The sequence below is a fragment of the Neopelma chrysocephalum genome, unplaced genomic scaffold (genome assembly GCF_003984885.1).
Source record: "Neopelma chrysocephalum unplaced genomic scaffold, ASM398488v2 Primary Assembly neopelma1_87, whole genome shotgun sequence".
In the NCBI taxonomy this organism is placed as follows: domain Eukaryota; kingdom Metazoa; phylum Chordata; class Aves; order Passeriformes; family Pipridae; genus Neopelma; species Neopelma chrysocephalum.
In genome coordinates, this window is record NW_020897749.1 from 2,812,949 (window position 1) to 2,827,518 (window position 14,570).

Consider the following 14,570-nt stretch of genomic DNA (forward strand, 5'->3'; position numbering starts at 1 on the left):
ATCCTGCTCTCCCCATGGTGTCTGTGAATTACCTCTCTCTGTCCAGTCCATCACCTCATAAGGTTTTTCTTTCATGTCCTGCCTGCCAGATAATGGACTCAGGCAAAGTGTTTGTATTTCCAATCTGTGAGAATCAGTATGAGGCTCCACTGGGAATCTAAAATATCTTGCCTCTCTTCTCCCAGTATATTAAGGGAATGGTGGGATGGAGATGACAATTACAAACTTGCTTCAAGCATGTAAATGCATATTTTTCTATACATTCAAGGTAAGTAATACATTGTGTAGCACACTGGGAGTGACTGGAGAAGAGTCTGAGTTTTTCAGTATAAATCTATGGCACGTAGCTCACATCCAGCTTGCTTGGAGTGCAGCAAAATGAATGCACAAATGTCTGAACAGTCCATGACGACAAAAGCAGAACTCCTTGGAGCTCTGTAATGGAACTTGCTTACCAGATTATTGTTTAAGTAAGTGTGCCATTATCACAAACTTGACCTTACTGAATTTAAATTTTAGGTTGATTCGTGATGGGTTTTATATGTTGTACGGATATTTCTCTATTTGTACATAAAAAAAGGGAAGTTTAAGGTATGAGTTGCTGTGTCTTAATCAGAAATTACTATAAATATAGAGCTGAAATGTTCAATATACCTTATATCTATATTTAGAAATGAATTAAAATTAGATGGAACTATTTCTTGTCTTCCTGGGTGTTTGTAAACTAAATGGGAATGTATTAGACTGATAAAGTTTTGCAAAGCATGTTATAATAGTGGTATCTTATATTTCCTTTGCAGCCATATCTAAAAAGGAAATAAATCTGTGAACTATTTTTGAAGTACTTTTTCATGTTTTCTCTAATGCATAAACTCTGATAAAAATGATTTTCTCAATCACTGCTACAGCAGCTTCATGTATTTCACTAACAATTGCTTTTCACCTTTGATAAAATTGCAGAAAATACCTCAAGTACAAACTTATTTCTCCCAGTATATGGTAGATACTTTTTAAACTGTAAATTCAGTGGTAATTTCATGGTAGATGTGAAATTTTCTTTGTTCTGTTCCTTGTCACTCCCTCCACCCAACATTTTCAAATTTTAACTCTAACTGTCAGATCTTTCTCTGTTTTCTCAGGCTTTTTAAATGGAATAGCAGAACTATGAGCATTAATAGCAATCAGAGTTTGAAGGTGCATTCATAGCAACCAGAGTTTGAAGACACATTCATAAATGCCTTCTAAAGTTAAGACACAAGAGAGAAATAATTTCCTAATGGACACATATTGCATATTTGAAAGTATTTAATCACTTTAAATCAAATACATATTTTTGCATAAATATGTACTGCCCTACAAAATTTCATAGTGTATACATTATCCGTAATAGGTATTACTGTACTGTCTTAGTAGATGCATTAAAACCTGTATAGCTGAAGTATGACTTTATAGTCCCTAGATTCTGATATGGCAGGGTTACCAGGCAACTCCTGGGAAATCTGTGACTTTATAAGTATTAAAGTAACAATTTCTGAAGCTTCAGATTAATTATAGATAGTTCCAGATTGGATTTTATCCATAATTTATTGTGCATTTGTTGTACCTAATTTTGCAAAGTCTGTGCATTTCTACCCACGAGTTAGACCATTCACTTCAAGAACCTGTTCATAAGTATTGGATGAATAAGGGAAAGGTATCTGTAAACTTGATCCATGTTTATTTGTATACCCTCAGGTACCTCCTCTGCAAATAAACTTAGTCATGTCATTTCTCCTGGTTTCTTAGAACTTTGATTTTGTTTCTAAATCTTGCACTGTAAGAGTCTTCATATCACTTTTGGATGATAACAGTGTTCCTTTCTTTAATGCAGCTAAACTAATTTTTTCTTGTTGTCTCTTGAACTGTTTTAAAGTACTCAATAACTTTTTTTTAAGAAAAAAAAAATTGCTCTCCTGAGCCTCAAGATGAGTAAATGAATCAGTTACCTGTAGTTGCCTGAAGTCCAAGAACTGAAAATGTTGACTGTTATTTTTCATGTTCAAAACAATTATTTGAAGTATTTATCCATATCAGTCATTGATCAAGCTGAGATCAAGCTCTGTGCTCTTTTAGTGTGACCAGAGACAAGTCTGTAACTCTTAAAGGTAAATATTGTTGGTGTTGGAATTCTGGCCTCTCATTCGAAAGATTAGTTTGCACCTGTCTCATCTCAGTAGAAGCTGCTGAGTATTAGGAGACAAATCCCTGTTCCCAGAGAACTTCTTTTTGCCCAGCAGCCCTGTGCATGCACATTGTGCTCTGCAGAGAGGCGAGGAAGGAGTATTGACAGAGTCATTCTGTTTTCTAGCAGACGGCAGAAACAGGCAAACCAGGCCAAGCTTATAATTTTAGCAGTTCTTCCTCATCAAGTATGTGTGTTTCTCCTTTTACTGCTTAAAGACTGTTCCCACTGTCATCTGTGTTCTTGTTCTTAATTCTCTGATAAGTGAAGGATGAGAATAGCTAGAGATATAGAGGGGCTTAACAGTAAGCCAGGAAAAAGAAAAGGTGAGAAACTTGTTCTGCTTTTTAGAAAATAAAGACTTTCCTGACTCCAACATATGTGAATTTCAATCTAACATTACTGAGTGATACTAAATAAAAAGCTATCATGAGGCGTATCCAGTTAATTTCTCTGATTTCCTCGATGAGGGGATGTAACAAATTTTCTACAATCTGGTTCAGCAGATTATCTTCTGTCAGTGTAAAAGCTGTGTTCCCATCAGTAATTGTTCATGATCAACAAGCTGAAATGTTAACAAAGATAAGAACTTGGTGAGTTTATTGCCTGGGAAATGTGTTACCCGAGTATCAGTAAGGCATGTGAGAGTACTGGTTCTATATTTTTATCTCACAAGAACTGGAGTCCAGGTTTCTGTGAAATGATTACTTGGATTATTTTATTGTCTTGGTATAGGACCAATATTTCAGGACGATCCTGAAATATTGTTAGTAGTAAAATCTGTTTTCTCAGCATTACATCAAGTTATATAGATTTCATCTGATTGGTTCAGGGCCAAGACATGCCTCTCAGCTTTGTTGTTGATATCGGGGCTTACTGTAGAGGCAAATATTTATTCTTTCGAGAAACCGTTCCTTTTCTTGCATCCAAATATCGCTGATTAGCCACACAAAGAGAAACCTGTCATTTACTCTAGCTGATTGGAAGTTTGGTTGCCCTTTTCTATTCTTCTTCCATAGCACTTCTTCCCCTCATAAGCTCAATTCAGTTAAAAAAAAACAAACAACCGAACAAGCAAAAACCAAACACCTTTTTGAAAATTAAAAGATCTAAGCCACAGGTGGCAGAGCTGTTCTACAAAGTCCTAAGTGCCCCCTCACACCCCTCTAGCATCACGTCTGCACACTCTGTACTCATCTTCTCTCTAAGTATCTTAGCTCAGAGAGGAAACCTAAGAAATTCTTAATTTTCTTTAATCCTCTCTGTCCCAAGTCCTGTTGGTGAGAGCTGAGGTGCCCAGTGGGTTCCAGTATCAGGTGCAGCCATTGTGCTCTCACTGATAAGGAAGAGGAAAAGCTGTGGGTGACCAGGCAAGCTCAAAGGCTCAGCACTCACTGTGAACTTCCCCAGAACTGTTAACAGGATAAACAAAAGCAGAACTCAGGTAAGCACGAGGCAGCAGAATTGTTCTCAAGCATTATACCGCCTTTACACCTGCATAAAATTTTTGTCTAGTTTCAGTTTTGAAACTGAAGTTTTCTCTGCTGTTGTTTCAATGCTTTTAAAATGCTTTTAGGCACATGCACGATTCAACTTGTAAAGTAGTTATAACTTTCTCTGCTTCTCTTGCACTGATATGTTATAAATTTATATATAGAGAGAATAGGTTATTAGAGGTACCTGCTGCTTCTATGTGAAAATGGTATTTCCCTTTAGGGAAGCTATCTTGTTAATGCACTTAATTTCAAGGTGTGCCAAATTTGCTTGATAGAGCTGTACATTTATAAAAAAAAAAAAAAAAAAAAAAAAAAAAAAACAACCAAAGAAACCCGCACAAAACCCACAGAATCTTTCAAAAGCAAAACCTCTCCTTCATCTGAAATGGCACTCGAAGACAGAGGGCTGAAGTCTGTCTATGTGGCTTTGTAGCAGAGCTCCTTAGCAGTCTCTCCTACATCTGGGAATCTTGTTTTCTCAGCTGTCAGTCACAGGACCAAGCTGCAGTATGTTATTGTTTGATCACTAGGGTAACAAGTTGGAAAATGCTGTCTTTGCTGGTACAAAGGTTTGGTTTGTGTCTTTGCACTGTTAGACTGGCACAGCCACTGCATCTGTTTGCTTTACCTCTCTGTTTACCTTCTTCCCTGCAGGACCTGTAAATTTGATATAAAACTAGGAAGGAAACAGAGCCCAAACTCTGCTTGAGAGAAATCCTGTTGAGTTGCTTTATTTTAAGTTAAATTTTTGTGAGAGTGGAAAAAAAAGGAGGAAGTTGCTAAAACAGTTCATGCTGTTTTATGTTCACATAGATTCCTGACAGTCTGTTCTCCAGGCCTGAAGGTTCAAAGGGATAATGGAAATATTGGAAGCAATGCCAAGAAGACAGAACAGAGTAGATCCTCACCACAGTGTATCAGTGAAAATAAGAATGTTTCTATAATTTCCATATAGTCCAGTCTCTATATAATGCTGGGAGGCTACTTACCTGATCAGAATAAAGATTAATAAAGATGAAACAGAATAGGTAAGCTGTGTTCTTTAATTCACTTCATTTAAAGAAAATATATTTGGAAGTAAAATCTGGGAGCTCAGTTTTAATTACTATATCTTCAGAGATCTCCTGGGAGTAATAGTGAAAAGGATGTAAACTTCAGGCTAACGAGAATCCAAGGGCTCCCTGAAACACTGTTATTTATGTCCCATGAACTGAGCAGTCTTTGTAAAGACAGTTCATTTCATGCAACTCTGTCCATCCTCAAACTTCAACAAAAATCATTTAGAACATGCACTGCTTGTGTTTTTCCCCCAGGAACAGCATACTATGAGAGCACAGACATCACAGAAGGAGGTCTTACTGTTACAGCTAAACTTTATTTTTTAATAACTAAGAGTTAGTCTCAGACTGCTTGGGTGTATCATCTTCCATCTCTCTGTTGTGCTGTAAGGCCATTATATTTGTGCAAATGTGGCTACATGGACAGCAAAAATGGGAAGTTTAAGGTGCTCATCCCCTCCATTATGCATATAGAACTCTGAGATGTTTTACTGCATATTTAATGCTGTTTCTAATAAACAGGAACAAAAGTCCCAATTTTAATAGTGTTTGCATATTCAGTGAGAGTCTCTACATAATGAAGCCAAAGCGTAGATCTCCATGGATTTGATGTGCTTTAATTAGGCATTTCCTGAGCATCTCATAATGTTTCAGTAGTGTAAACCCAAGGAGGGTAGAGTGTGAAAAGAGGCAACAAACTCGACAATATTTTACTGAGGGGGATATCCTTATAAAAGTTAGACCATGTCAGTGTTCTGAAGGAACTTGAAAATTAAATCCCTGCTTTAAAAGAACAATTTTACTTTGCACACATAAACAGTACCATGCTGAATGAGAAACAGATGTGATATTCTTTGCATACTTTTTGCACACTTTGAGCTGTTATTATCAGCTGTGAGTGTATCTCTTGAGATATAGCACACACCCACCTAACATTAGAGCAAAGGGTATCCAAGGATCTTCACCAACTTAGGAGATTGGGACCTGAAGTACTGATTGATCGGTTAAGCTTGTACATTAAATAATAGGGTTTTTTTAACGTGGTTTTCTTTATTTCATCTCTTTAAATGCAACAATCTTGTTGCTTGCTGCCTTGGTGTACAGGCAGCAGCCTGATTACTGCATCCCGTGTAATATCACTTGAAATTAATTAGACCTCAGGTCTCAATTAACTGTCCTTAAATTGGCCAATTCTTGTTCTCTGTAAAGGAACCAAAATGTTTTATGTACTTTTCCTGCCGGTCATTGTTTCTGCTTTGGCTGCAGAATTAGCTAATGCAGACTCTTTCTGATCTCAAACTTCATTCAGTCTGAGCATAGTTTAGAAATTTGTTGTCTAAGAGACTGTAACTAGAACTCTCCTCTTCCTACAAAGAGTTTTAAAGTACTTTTTACTGAAGGACACAATGGCTACAAAACTAGTGTCTACACTAGTAAAGGCTGACTCATGGAGGGTGTAGTGAAAAATAAAAAGAAAAACTTCATACATAATCTGCTTCCTTTAGAACTACTTATTTTCAATTAACTTCCTGTAACAAGTTCCCTCTAACTCCTGAAGCACAAACTCATATCTGCACATACTGTGTTTTAGGATGAAGAAAAAGGGAGGAAGAACTATGAAAGTCAAGATTAAATTATATCAGCCAACTGCATAAATTAACATGTGTCATAATACGTAATTAATATGTATCCCCAAAGCAGAGGATATTTGCAGCAACCAGCAGTGGTCGTGGTTTGTAATTACTGTTTCAAGAAACAGATGAGCCTGTATTAAAGGTCTGGTGGCTGATTAATGGAGATTTCTCACATGCTCAGTTATCACCTGGCTACCAAGAAAACAAGAAGCATCTTTCTATCACTCTGAGTTTAAAAATAGAAATTTGCCCTAATTCTGTTTCAATACACATTTTCTCCAATGTGAAATCAGAATAGAAGGTCTTTAAAGACTTTTTGCCTTTTGATCCACCCTAATCAAAACAGTCAAAACATGTAACAAGTTTTTTCTTGGTGTTGCAAATGTCAGCCTCTCCACTCACATTTTTATCCATAATGTTCTCTGGAAATAATATAGTAGCTGGCATGGAAATTTGAGACTTATCCAGTTTTTCAATACACATCTCATGTGGTGCTGTAATGACAAAATTTTTCCTGATATCTTTCTTTCATTAAGACCTTTCAGATATTTCCTAGGTCTTAAACACATTCTTTAATATTTTGTTTTTCCCAAAGAAAGATTATACTTTCTTCAACTTCTGTAGGGAGGAACTCTGGCTCAGTCTATTCTACCTAAAACCCACCTTCCACTTCCAATCCTGAAGTAGTATAAATTATACTTTAATTTTCTTCATATCATGCCCAAAAATTATATAGTTCTGTCTCCATGTATTTAATTTTAACAATACAAGATCTCCTTACAAACTACTAGGAAGGGATGATTCATTATTCTAGTTTCCTCAGTGTAAGGTAGAGCCTTTTTATTTGATGAAGCAAAATAATTGTCCACCTGACTTAAAGAAAATTCCCTGCCTGTGAACAGGTCAGTGATTCATATTCTACAGAAGTCAAGGTGGAACCTATTAATGAACACAGTGTCTCACAACTGAGCCTGCTTGATGATGTTCTTCAGAAAAAGATGCCTCATGAAAAGAGAGTTACTGTTCTTAAAAGGATCTGGAAAGCTTACTGTGACATTATTAAAATACTCTATTTTTACATGAGGGTCAAGTTGGAACAGCTCCAGTGGTAAGCCTGTGGCAGTCATCTTACAATGAGCACAGTTGGATAGGAAATGTCTCTTTGACTTCAATCCCATTAATAACCTTCCACATGATGGAGGTTTGCCAAAGGGTCTGTAAGAGATTCCTTTTAGTGTTATTTTTCTATTGCAACTGTCATTAGCTTGTGAGACTTCAGATCACAAGGCCTTTTCAGCACATCTCAGGTAACTGGCATGCAATTTTTTTTTGCTTTGGATCTTGTTTGCTCCACTAAGGGCAGGGTCTTTAAAAAACAAATCTTTTGTTCCAGCTCAAAATAAGTAGAAGGCTGCATAAAGTACTTGGTTCAAGAGTTGTCACGTCTCGTGGTTTCATGATTTTTTTTGGCATCAAATGCTAAGTCTTTAAAACCCTCAATTATTGCTGTTAAATGTTCATAACATTTAGCTTGATGGTTCAGCAAAAGTGCAACTGTGGGTGTCACAGTTGTTAATAATTAATGCTTTTTAATATGAAAATGTTAAAAATTGGCTCGAATTTATTAAAATCTGCCCCAACTTTAAAGCTCCTTTTAGGCAGCAAATTGATCCAATATGACCAAGAACACTGAGGATCTTAATAGACCTAATTTTTTGATAGAAAGTTAATAATAGTGTTCACCCTTTAAGTTGCCAAATAAGAAATACTGCTAGGATATTAAAAATTTTAACACTGCCTGATGTCACATGCTTTTAGGACTTCAATTATTGCAACTCATTCTTATTTAACTTCTTCAATCAGATTCTGCTGTCTCAGGAGATGGCAAAATGCTGGTATTAAGATATTATTCCATGGATTATCTCTGTCCATCACTCTTCCCTTGTATTACATTCTCTTCAATTAATCATTGAACACTATTATCAAGTGTTTACTGGCATTTATATGTAACCTTTTATATCGAGACTGACTACAGTAACTCTACTCCTGAAAGAATTTTGTTCATGTTTCTTTGTTCCTCCAGCCACATCAGTTTGAAGTGCCTCAGGAAAACACAAACCTAATGCCCCAGTTCTTCCAGCTTTGAATCAGTTTACACCTCCTTCACACCAACTCCTAATACCCAAGGCTCCTCAGTTCTGAATCTGCTCCATAGTCTCTGCTCTCCCACTTTTAAGGTTGTCTTCTCCTCAGAAGTGACTACATCCTCATTTGCTGCCTCTTTCCAGTCTGTTCCAACCTCTCCCATCCACTCCACTGCCAGCCATCAATTCAAATATCCTTGCCCTGCAATTCCCACTTTATTCAATGCTCCATCCTTCTAGTCTGATCACCTCACATGCCTTGGGCCTTACCCTCCAATCCAAAGCTTTTCTGGTCTGCATAATTCCTAGGCCCTTTTCCCTACTTGTAGCTGATTTCTCCTCACAGATGGTGCTGCCACACGTACTCCAGTATTAGTGTCTTACTTCCTTCAGCAGCCATGTCTACTTCCACACCCACAAGACTTCTGTTCTAAAAAAGGCTTCTGTTCTAAAAAAGGATTAAAAATAAAACAAATCAGTCCCCTTCCCAAGTCCTCCCAGATGAGTAGGATGCATTTCCTAAGCGGATTACAGATTACCATCCCTATTTTTTTTTGACCCTTCTTGGTGAAGGTGAGAGGTAAGGAAAGAAGAGAGATTCCCTGTCATTGTAATGACTGTTCAGAGGACTTTTGCAGTTAATGGAAACACAGATATTGAGTTACTACACCTTAAAAGAACAATTCACAAAAAAAAAAAAGAAGAGCAGGATGAAAACCAAACAAGAGCTCTGCCTTACACACATTCCATTATCTAGCATTGTTAAGTCTGATAGCGATACCAAACATCCAGTCAGAGTTCTTGGTATAAATACCACTTTAAGAATAAAAAAATACCCCAAAAATTATGGTAACAATGAAAATGACAACTACCTGTGATGGTTGTCCTGCACGGGAAACCTTCTGGGTGTACCTTCAACAGTGTTGCCTCACTATCTTTTCCCTGTTCTCCACTACATTTTAGGAGGGCAGGCAGACTGTTGCCCACCAGAGCATACTGATGATTGTTGTGGGTATTGTGTGACTGATTACTGATTGCAAATCTTTCATACCCTTTCCCTTTGTGTGTGAGAAGGAGCATCTTACCTGTATATTGTCATCTATTGAAAGTTGTTGACTGAATGCAGGGGGGTTTTTATTATTTTTCCTAAGCTAAGCTTCAAAAAATATAACTTTTTCCCAATACCCCTTCTCATCTTGTGTAAAATTATGGCTTACTAACTCATTTATTTACCAACCAAATCCTTCTAGAATTCTTTGCTTTTTTTTATTTTTTTTAATTTATTGGAACCTAAGATGTGACTGTCGAAATGTCTCTGCTGCTGGTTGTCATCTTTGATGTAGATACATTTTCACCACTGTACCCATTCTCCATTCCTAACTCATTTGAAATGTCAGATTTTGTCCCACCATCACCAGGTTCACAATACCCTAAACTGACAATATCTTGAAATTTGGTGAACCTTGCAGTTTGAAGAAGAGAGGGGAAAATGTCCAACTTTGGAAAGATCTTCCTGTATATTCTCTGGTAACTGCTCTCTCAGACAGCCTTTTGAATTGTATTAAATTATCTAAATTCAACTGAATAGTACCAACCCAAAGTATTTTATCCTGTTTCAACCAGTAGAACAGTATGAAATATCGTACTTTTCACTTAGTGTTTATATAAATGGCATTTTTAAAAACTTTAAATTTTTATAGCTGGATTTCTTTTTGAAATAACAGCTTACCAGAATTATTTCATAACCTTAAATTTTCTTCGTAGAACAACCCTTACTGCTATGTTCATGTGTGTCATGGTGGGTTTTTTTTCTCTGCTATCTTGATATAGATGCATACTAGCAAAGATCCCTGGAAGACACTATGACAGTTATCTAAACATTTATATTTTAGTATTTTTAAAAGGAACTGTTTAATGCATGTGTCTTGACTTGTTTGCCCCAGTCATGTCACAGTAAGCTAAAAGGAGATATTATTTCTTGGCTTGTTTCTGATGATCATCTTTGGCATGGTCTCACTTGGTTTTCAAAATAAGATGATTCTGTTCTAATTTATCAATGCTCATGTTTTGAATGTCCAGAGCCTCAAATCAGGTTAGGTACTGAAATTCTGGATTCAGCAAAGCATCTTTTCTTTGCAGCTCAAATGTTTCTCATAAATCCATTCATTATTTGTTGTAACGATGTAGAGAAGTTCTTTCTTTCTATTCTCTCTATCCTTGATGATGAGTTATTACTTTTCCTTCACAGTAGATAACTACCTACGTAGACAGATAGCAAGCATGCAAGTAAGAGGGTTTTGTGGCCTTGAAATCTGCTTCAACTATAATTATGGGCATGTTAAAATCAAGTATCATTTGTGTTTGGAGGACAGTGTTACTAACTAACAGTTAACTTGTTAGACATAAATCAGTAAACATCATACTAGTAGCAATACTAATATTTTCCTTTATTTCTTGCTGTTACCCATTCTCCTTCCAGTTGTTAACGTGTTACTTTTTTAATCCCAGTGTCAGAGTCTTCTGCTCAAAGGAACAGCCCCATCTTTTCTCTCTCAATCTTTTTACCATCCTGACATCAGTGGTGGGACTTAATCTTTTTATACGGAATGAGTGATATAGATAATGCAGGAATAGGCTGTAAGGGACTTTAAAAATGAAGACAAGAGCTTATGTTTGTAAAATAAAACGAATGGGAACCAGTGAAGAGGTGACAAAGACAAAGCACAAGGCTTACGGAAATGATATCCTGAGCAATGTTTTCTGGAGGAATATTGATTGTGTGAGATTGCATTTGTCAAGGCCAAAAGGAAAGGGTTTCAGCTATTGATATATGATGAAACTTTAGACAAGTAGTTTATCTGTGAAGGCAAGATAGGAAAGCTGGTAAAGAACTATCTACTAGTCTTCAACAGAACACGAGAATCTAGAGTAGTCAGAAGTATCATCCATGGCTGAGTGACAGGCAGGGTGTCGTCCACAGAAAGACAAAGGGCTTTGAGGAAGAAGAGGAGTGGTGGTAGGTAAGAGAGTTTTGAGTTACTGAAGGATTGTTGTCTGAGACTTGAAAGGAAGACCTGAGATGTAACACAGAATAATAATGATGTGCAGCACCAAATGCTGGTATATCTGGGTTCTGATTGTTTGGTTTCCAGCTCTGCAACAGGCCTCCTCTGGGCTCTTTGATAAAGCATTCAACCTTTCTGTGTCTTTGTTTCCCCATCTGCCAATGAATGATAAAAATCTAGTTCACAGGTGCATTGTGTGGCTCAGTTAATTAATATTTTGAGGGGTTTTTGCAGTCATCAGATGGCACAGCTATAGGAATGCTAAAGCTATTAGTTAGCAATCACCACTGAAATCAAGAAATGCAGAAAAGGCCCTGGTTTCTGAAGCTCCATATACTTAATGTAAATGAGTTTGTGATATATATCTAAGTACTGTTTGGCAACATAATAGCCTGAGACTAGAATAAAGAAAGATTGAACTACCCAAAAAGGCAGAAAAGCACTTAGCAGGACTAACAGAAGCACATGAGCAGGCAAAACATTTAACTCATTTTTAATGACAGTGGCAGCTACCCAGTGCCTGGTTAGGCATTTGTGTAAATCCCATGACGTGCCTAGCTGCATCTTCAGATGTCTGGAAGCTGTAAATTCAGATATCTCCATGCATTTGAAAATCTGGTCCACACATCCCGGACCACTGACTTTGGGACCATTGACATGTCCTCCATAGCTGCTCAGGAGCTCATCCAACTCTGTCCCTGGCCTCATGGGGTTCATTGTCACAAGGCCTCTGAATACGTGAGTACAATGAAGAGATCTTTGAAATGGATTTTGAACTTGAAATAATCTGTTTTAACAAGAGGGGAAATTGTTATGGAAATGGGGGGGGAAGCTGAGAGGGAAGAAAATGTTCTGTTCAGCAGATCACTGACATCCCCACTTCTCAACACGCAGCTGAATGGTTCTGCCTCTTAAATAGGGGTCCTCAAGGTTTTCTTCAGTCATGCAGAGTTGTAGGGCAGTACAGATGGAAGCTTTGGCTACCCTCATCCATGGGTTGGGTTCTTGTGGATGTTCTGGATACAGCTCCTGGCACAGCACCACAGCTGTGAGTGGCTGGCTGTGCTGCAAGCAAGCCCTGGCAGGGCTCTTTCTTGCCACATGGAATTGGTAGGACAGCCTGTGGTTGAACACAAACTTGGAGAGCTGAACCAGCTTAGTGTGTGAAATATCACAACCCTCCTCCTCTCCTGCATTTTGCTGCTCCTGTGTTGTTTCCACATGCTCAGGATGGACGCACAAACTTTTTATTTGAACTATTGGGAGTCTTTAGCATTGGATATAGGAAAAAAAAAATAAAGCACGACTGATTTTTAGTTCATTATTCACATCATGATGACAACATTTCTAGAATAAAGAGAATGCTTACAAAAATTACCTAGGACAAGTAGGACATGCAAAAGACTGTATCATTTGCTAACGGCAAACATTTCTGACAGAAAGAGCTCTGAAATCCACTTAGACAGAACCTAATGTCATGTTTCAGTTGAAGGAGAATGCTGACTGCAGCAGGAATTAGGCACAACTAATAATATGGAATGACAAATGAATGTTCATAGTATGCAAAAATGTGTAAATAAGACTAAATTTCTAGAGAAATGAAGGAGAATGGGGAAAAAACCCACCAGCAGTGCTGATGTCACCCAAGTCCTGCTTACATTCTGGATTGATTGATTTATTATGAATTTTAAGTATTTTAGGTGTTGATAGAATGTCCATCCCCATCAATCATTTTAAAGTGTTTATTGGAAAGTGCACAGATACATAAAAAATGTGTTTTAACCCCGAGTTGCTATGACTTTTTTTTTGCATGTTTTTCTTTCTTACCATCTTTAATTTGATTTATTTCTTCTAGCATCTTTTCTCCCAATTCTAAATCCTTATTTCCAGTAATTTATAGTGCAATATAATTATGAAAAGAATTCTTAAGATTGATGTTATGCATTACTGGTTGTGGCTGTTTAACAAATCAGCCTCTTCTATTTGGATTTACTGTTATGTACACAGTTTTGTGAGGAGTAAATTTTCTTCTTCGTGTTAGCTGCTAGTAACCTGTATTTCATGGATGCTCCCATATGACTTAGTCCAGCATCAGACGTTAAAAGGAACAAAACAAGTCTCTCTTAACTCATTACTGAGGTAATTAATGGTTTAGTCCTTTGACAACAAAATATTTGAAGGAGGCAGAACTGGAGCGGGGAGAAACTAGAGGTTTTGGTATCAGAGCAAGAGCAGAATCACAGAATATGCTGAGTTGGAAGGGACCAACAAGGATCATTGAGCCCAAAGAGTCACACCATGTGTCCAAGAGTATTGTCCAAACTCTGTCAGGCTTGGTGCTGTGACCACTGCCCTGGGGAGCCTGTTCCAGTGCCCAACAACTCTCTGGGTGAAGAATCTTTTCCTAAAATCCAACCTAAACCTCCCCTGACACAACTTCATGCCATTCCCTTGGGTTCTGTCACTGGTCACCGCCGAGAAGAGACCAGAAGATTGGCAGAACCAGGGTTTCTTAAGCAGGACAGGGAAGGGGAAGGCAGGGCCAGGGAAGGCAGAGCAATGCCAGGCTGCAGCAAGGTGTGCAATTCCTGACAGAGCTTTGCAGAGCTGTGCTTGTGAGCAGGCAGCTCCTGCAGCTGAGAAGGGATTGCCTGGGATGACAACCTCCCCAGCAGCAGTCTGAGGAATGATTCATTTGCAGGCAGTGGGTTACAAGGAGAGGCTTGTAATTTGACAGATTGATACTACACTTATTAATTAAACATTTTCTTTAACTGGAAAGCAGATTCCTTTCATTCTATTGTCGTTCATACAATTTAATTCCTTCCCTAAATTCAAGTATGGTTGATGCAGGTTGTTTTTGGTTTCCTCCCATCTTGTTGAGTCTGTCTGACATTTAATGTTTTCAGTAACTTTTCTTTATGAGCCCTGTCAGTGTCCACAAGACTGGAA